Raw genomic sequence first — 5,402 nt, 5'->3', positions numbered from 1 at the left:
TATATATATATATATAAATATGATAAAATCCTTTTGATTTTCTTTCAGCTGTTCTGTTCCTAGCTATCCATACGTGAAGTAAAACCAACCTACTGTTGAAGTCATTCTAATACCTAAAAGGACTGGCGATGACGACAACTTCAGAAGACTGGTGAAGGACAATGGGTAAACCATCGGGGGGCCTGTAATTGTCAAAAGTTTATGAACCCCTGTAGTAGAAGATAGTTTGGGATCTGTGATGATAGAATAAATGGGGCAATCCCAAAAAAGCTTTAATGTACTGTCCCATGGACATGGATATAAGAAACCAACACGTAGTCCAAGTCAACAATGTCATCCTAAACACAACCAGAAGTGTGAAGACTATTCTCTCTGGAGACTGCCATAGACAAAATAGTAGATATGGAGTTTCGGGTATATTTCTGAATCACACGTCTGTCATTTTTATAGTTGGTAAGTCTTGAGAGACCATGAATAGCTATAGAACTTCTTAATCTGTGCTTCCCTCTAGTGATTTTAGCTTAGCATTACACTGATCTGCTAGAGAATATGTAGGACAAGATATTCTGTGAAACAAATGGTTATAAATGGAAAGAGAAGTTCGCTGCCTTTGTTAACTTTTCTTCTGGTGCAATGCAGTAAAGTGGACCATAAAGCATGTTAATGTCCACACAATAGTGTGAAGGAGAAGGCAATGGGCGTTGCATCAGCAAAAATGGTGCAGGTCCAATTCCAGGTCCTTTCAAATGAATAAGCTACCCTAAAGAGGAACTGAACTCTGGAAGCTGTGTCCAAAAAGGCAGGCAGAGGGCAAAGGACTAGTCAACAGTTTTGCCCGTGGTCTGATCTTCTTTCCCATTTGCCGATTTACCTTGTCCGCATTGTGTCTCTGTATGGAGGCAGCCATCTTGGTAGAGGCAGAACTTTAGCAAGGAGAATGGTGACCAGCACGGTGGTGACATTATTAAATCTCATTCTAAATCTGGTGTTTGGTGCTGAAAGGTTTGTGAGTTGATAACACTACATAGTGCACAAAGTTATCAGCCCTAACCAGTTCACCTCTTTCCCTCTGTGTACCAAACACCTTCCCCCTATGTTATAGAAATGAGGAGCGGTGTTGTAGTCCAAGTCAGAAAAACAGCCTAATGCAACACTCCTCCCCCTCCATACAATGCAGTTGTTCCATAGATACACTGTTGTCACCCTGTGGCAGAAAGTGTGTTGTGGACAGGCTCGCCAGGTTATAGTAATGAAATGTTAGGGCCCATTCACATGAACTGCAGGGCATTCCATAGCGATAGCTGCTGGACCGCACAGCAATCGCTCACTAAACTCCCTCCCTCGTTCTGTGGCGGGATGGGGTGTGGCGGTGCATTGAATTCAATGGCACCACAGCCACACCCACCCGCAGGGCGTTTGGACACATGGTAAAACATTGTCTGCGTTCCGTTGTGCTAAAAAAAAAAAATGCTGCATGCTCTATTTTTGTGTGTTTGCAGTGGGTTGCAAAGGGGGCGTGGCTGCAGTGCTATTGACTTCAATGCACTGCCACGACACCTCCTGCCCCAGAACGAAGGGAGAGGTTTAGTGAGCGATGGCTGTGCGTTCCAGCAGCTACCGCTCTGGAATGCACCACAATTGGTGCGAACAAGCCCTAAAAACTAATGCAGCCACCATCAAAGGACTTGTAAAAGCTACAATATATTACATTTCTGTTCATGGGTTTAGATACCCTTTAACTTAGTGATAGCAGCAAGGGAGTCACTGGAGTAAATGATGACAGGTGGCAAGCAACAGAAAAAAAAACCAGGCATTTGCCCTGGCACAAACACCACTCTGTAGGCATTTTTTTTCAGTTCCTGATGGAAATTGGCCCAGTGGCTTGTAGCTGAATGAAGACAATAAGGAGCTTTTTGTAATCCGTGTCCATTTTCAGTTTGTGTTCTATAATGTCAGCGAGGGTTGCTTCTTGCATTACTCAGCATTTTTACAACCCATCTACACCAAAGTTGCCTAAAATAAGTTCAGCACACTCCAATGATTAAGCCCAACTTCCATTTTCTAGCTGTTTCCTTTAAAGATCATGCCAGAGGAAAATATAGCACTTCCTTTGCGCATTCAATTAATTGCACCCATTGTTTTTCTTCTCCAAGCAGGAACCAGTCTATCGTATAGCAGCAACCCTCTCATTTCCCAATCAGGCTTGAAAAGGAATTTATAGCTAAAAATAAACCAGGTTTAATTGCTTTTAGGACTCCAACTTTGATGCAAATCCGTCTTTTAAAATCGCAAATGGGTGGGGGGGGTTGTTAAAGAGAACTTTGGTTACATTAGAGCTAGTAAAGTAAGCCGTAAAAGCTTTTTTTCTTCTTACGGCTTGGTGAGTTGTGGAGACAGTGGAAGACAGATGGCGAGAAGGAGGAAGGGAACAAAGTTCTATTTTGTATCCTTGGACACCACCTCTTGCACCCAAGCATCAGAGATCCAAGACTTCCAGGTGTCCGCAAAGACCAGTGAACACTCCCCCACCCTGGAAACAAGAAGTGGGGGTGCATCTTCATGCAGTAGAGGACTTTCCCACCAGCTTGGCCCCTTTCGGGATTCTTGGACAGGGGTAGGCCTGGGGGTACATAAAAGAGCGCTTTGAAGAAAAAAAGATGACGCAGCCTTACAAGGCTGAACCTTACTTTTCTAAGCAGTGGTAGGTGGGTGTTCTGACCCCCAGTATCTTTCTCAATTTCAGTAGCGCTCCAAAAGGGTAGTCGTCTACAGGGATGAGAAGGAGCCTCAAAGATACTTGCTCCCCAGTCCCAACAATTCAACCAAAGTGTTCAGAGCATCTGCACCAACATGTGACAGATGCATAATAGCAAGTGACTGGCATCCAGCACTTTGGGATCCATCAAATCGGCACAATACACTAACTAGTGATTAACACCTGCATCATAAAAATCCCATCTATAGGAATTTGACTAGTCAGAGGGTCTGGGTCAAGAGCACAAAAACCAGAACGAGCTGCATAGCAGAACTGGCCAAAGTAAACAGACCGGGCAGAGCTTCCAGCTTTTTGGCCATGGAGTAATTGAAAGGAGGAACATCCTCTATCAAAATAGTTATTGCCTTTAGGCGAGACACAGATTTCTATGATCAAAAGGTGGTGATCAGGTGCGTGAGTTGGGACATTAAGCCATCCATTACCGAGGAATGGTGTGGCTAGTGAAAAACAGCAGTAAAGATATGCTCAAGGCACATCACAAGGGGTATACATGAAACCTGGGCAGGTGGATACTGGACTTAGAGCAAACAGGTTGAGAGTGAATTTGCCTAAAGATGTCCAAGCATCACTTCCGATGGGCAGTATGTAGCTGACATGAGCTGCTGTGTTCCACATGTCTCTAGGTTTCAAGTACAGCAGCATGGAGAGGAGATAAGCCCTTGTGTCTTACAGGAAAGGAAATGGGAGAGCAGCAGCACATGCAATACTCCAATCATATCAATAATGTCAGCGCCCATTCCTGCCAGATTAATCCTCTTTGGTCACTGCCAATAAAAGCAAGGAACTTAAGTCCATGGAGCATAGCAATACACTGGAAGGTGCTCCAGAATCAGCACCTGGCCTGCCCAGTCTACCCGCATAGGGGAAGTGAGTCTTGAGGAGACAGGATCAAGCAAAAGCATGCTAGGGCATCCTGCTGAGACAGACCAGATTAAACTTGGAGGCACTAAGCAGTAGGATCCAGTAACCAAACTGCCCTTCCATACATGTCTTCCAGAGGCACGGGTCCGTAGGGCGGTTGCAGTGAAATCAGCACAGGTTTGCAGTGCTATTGCAGTGAAATCTGTAGCTGGGCTCAAAGGCTGCACGGGGAAGACTCTCAGATTGGTGAGGCCTACTCTGAACTAATCAGCAGCTGTTGATTGAAGAAAATATTCACAAAAAGGGTCATAAAAAGAGCTGAGAAAACAGCATAACCCAGTTATTTAAGAATCCAGTGTCCTTCAATGAATAAATAAAAAACATTTTAGTAGAGTAGAAGGAGGCTAGAACCACCTACGCTTTTTTTTTTTTTTTAAGCACAGTTTGGGTTTGTCCATGTTGCAGATTTTCCTTGACTCTGTCTGTTAAATCGTAGTCATCATGACAGCAAGTGAGGGAACAACAGACCCCCAATATAACAGTAAATATCCAACAATGGGTTCTTATCCTCCGCCACTTTTAAAAAAGCTTAAAACATTTTGGCTGGACATGCACTTTAAAATCTGGCAGGTCATTTTCTTGCCCACTCTGAAGAACATAAATAAAAATGGCTGGTCTTATATGAATGTGACAATCCGCACCTGTAAAACAAAAACTGTAAAGTAGTAAGTAGACCCCACAGCTGAAAAAGATATTTATTGCCAAACAAAAAAACAGATTTACAGATAAATTAAGCTAGGTTGTTTGCAAACAATTCAATCTTGTCTGTTCCAAGTGAAGAGCCCTGAAAAAGGATTAAGTGCCATTCTACACCACCAGAGAGGGACGGAGGGCACAAATACCAATCAATATGGCTCTGCCGTCTCTGAGCTAAGGGAACGGTATGAAGGGTTATCAGCAGGTTATGTACAGCAGAGACACAATATTGACAGGAAATGCCACAAAACCCACACAGCTTTATACAGCGCATAACAAAACTAGCTGTACAAAAGAACCGGCGCCGCCTATTGTAAAATATCAAAACAATAATTAAATAAATTATAAATGCAACATATATTAAACGCCTCATACTGCAATTTTAAGGGAAAGACAAGTACCCCAATACCACAAGGTCAGACAATATGGACATCCATAAATAAGCAAGTAAACCTACAGGTCAGGGGTTAGAACTGTATGTTCAATGGATGGTAGAAAGATGGAGGGGGAAGAAAACAGGGAAAACACCTTGTGTAAGGTAAAGACCATCCAATTGTTAAAATTCAGTCTTGGGTAGAAGCCATCGTGACAGTACCAGCACATAGTAGTTGCGCTCTTGTGTCTTTATGGACTTCAGCATGAGGCTGAATGTAATAGAAGGAATTCCCACTCCTGCATGCTACATCTGTTATAGAGAACTCAGTGTGGAGCTTATCAAACAATATCAGAAAAACGGCAGTAGTGGTAGAAGCAACCTATCTCAGGGCTCCCATCTCTGGAGGTCCATAGGAAAGTATGCCATGGTGTACTTTATCCCATCATTTTCTATATAACACTGAATTTCCAGCATTAGCTGGGGTTTGCCTTTAAACCTGGTTAATCGGACATACAGACATAGGTAAAAGTCACTGGATGTCAATGATGCTTTATACAAGTGCTTTTAATCTACTGAACCCACCAAGAGGATAAAGAAGGAAATTTAATGCTGAAAAGGCATTTTTTTTGGGGG

Source organism: Nanorana parkeri, unplaced genomic scaffold (assembly GCF_000935625.1).
Source record: "Nanorana parkeri isolate BGI_ZX_2015 unplaced genomic scaffold, ASM93562v1 scaffold193, whole genome shotgun sequence".
In the NCBI taxonomy this organism is placed as follows: domain Eukaryota; kingdom Metazoa; phylum Chordata; class Amphibia; order Anura; family Dicroglossidae; genus Nanorana; species Nanorana parkeri.
Note: the sequence above shows the minus strand (reverse complement) of the source record.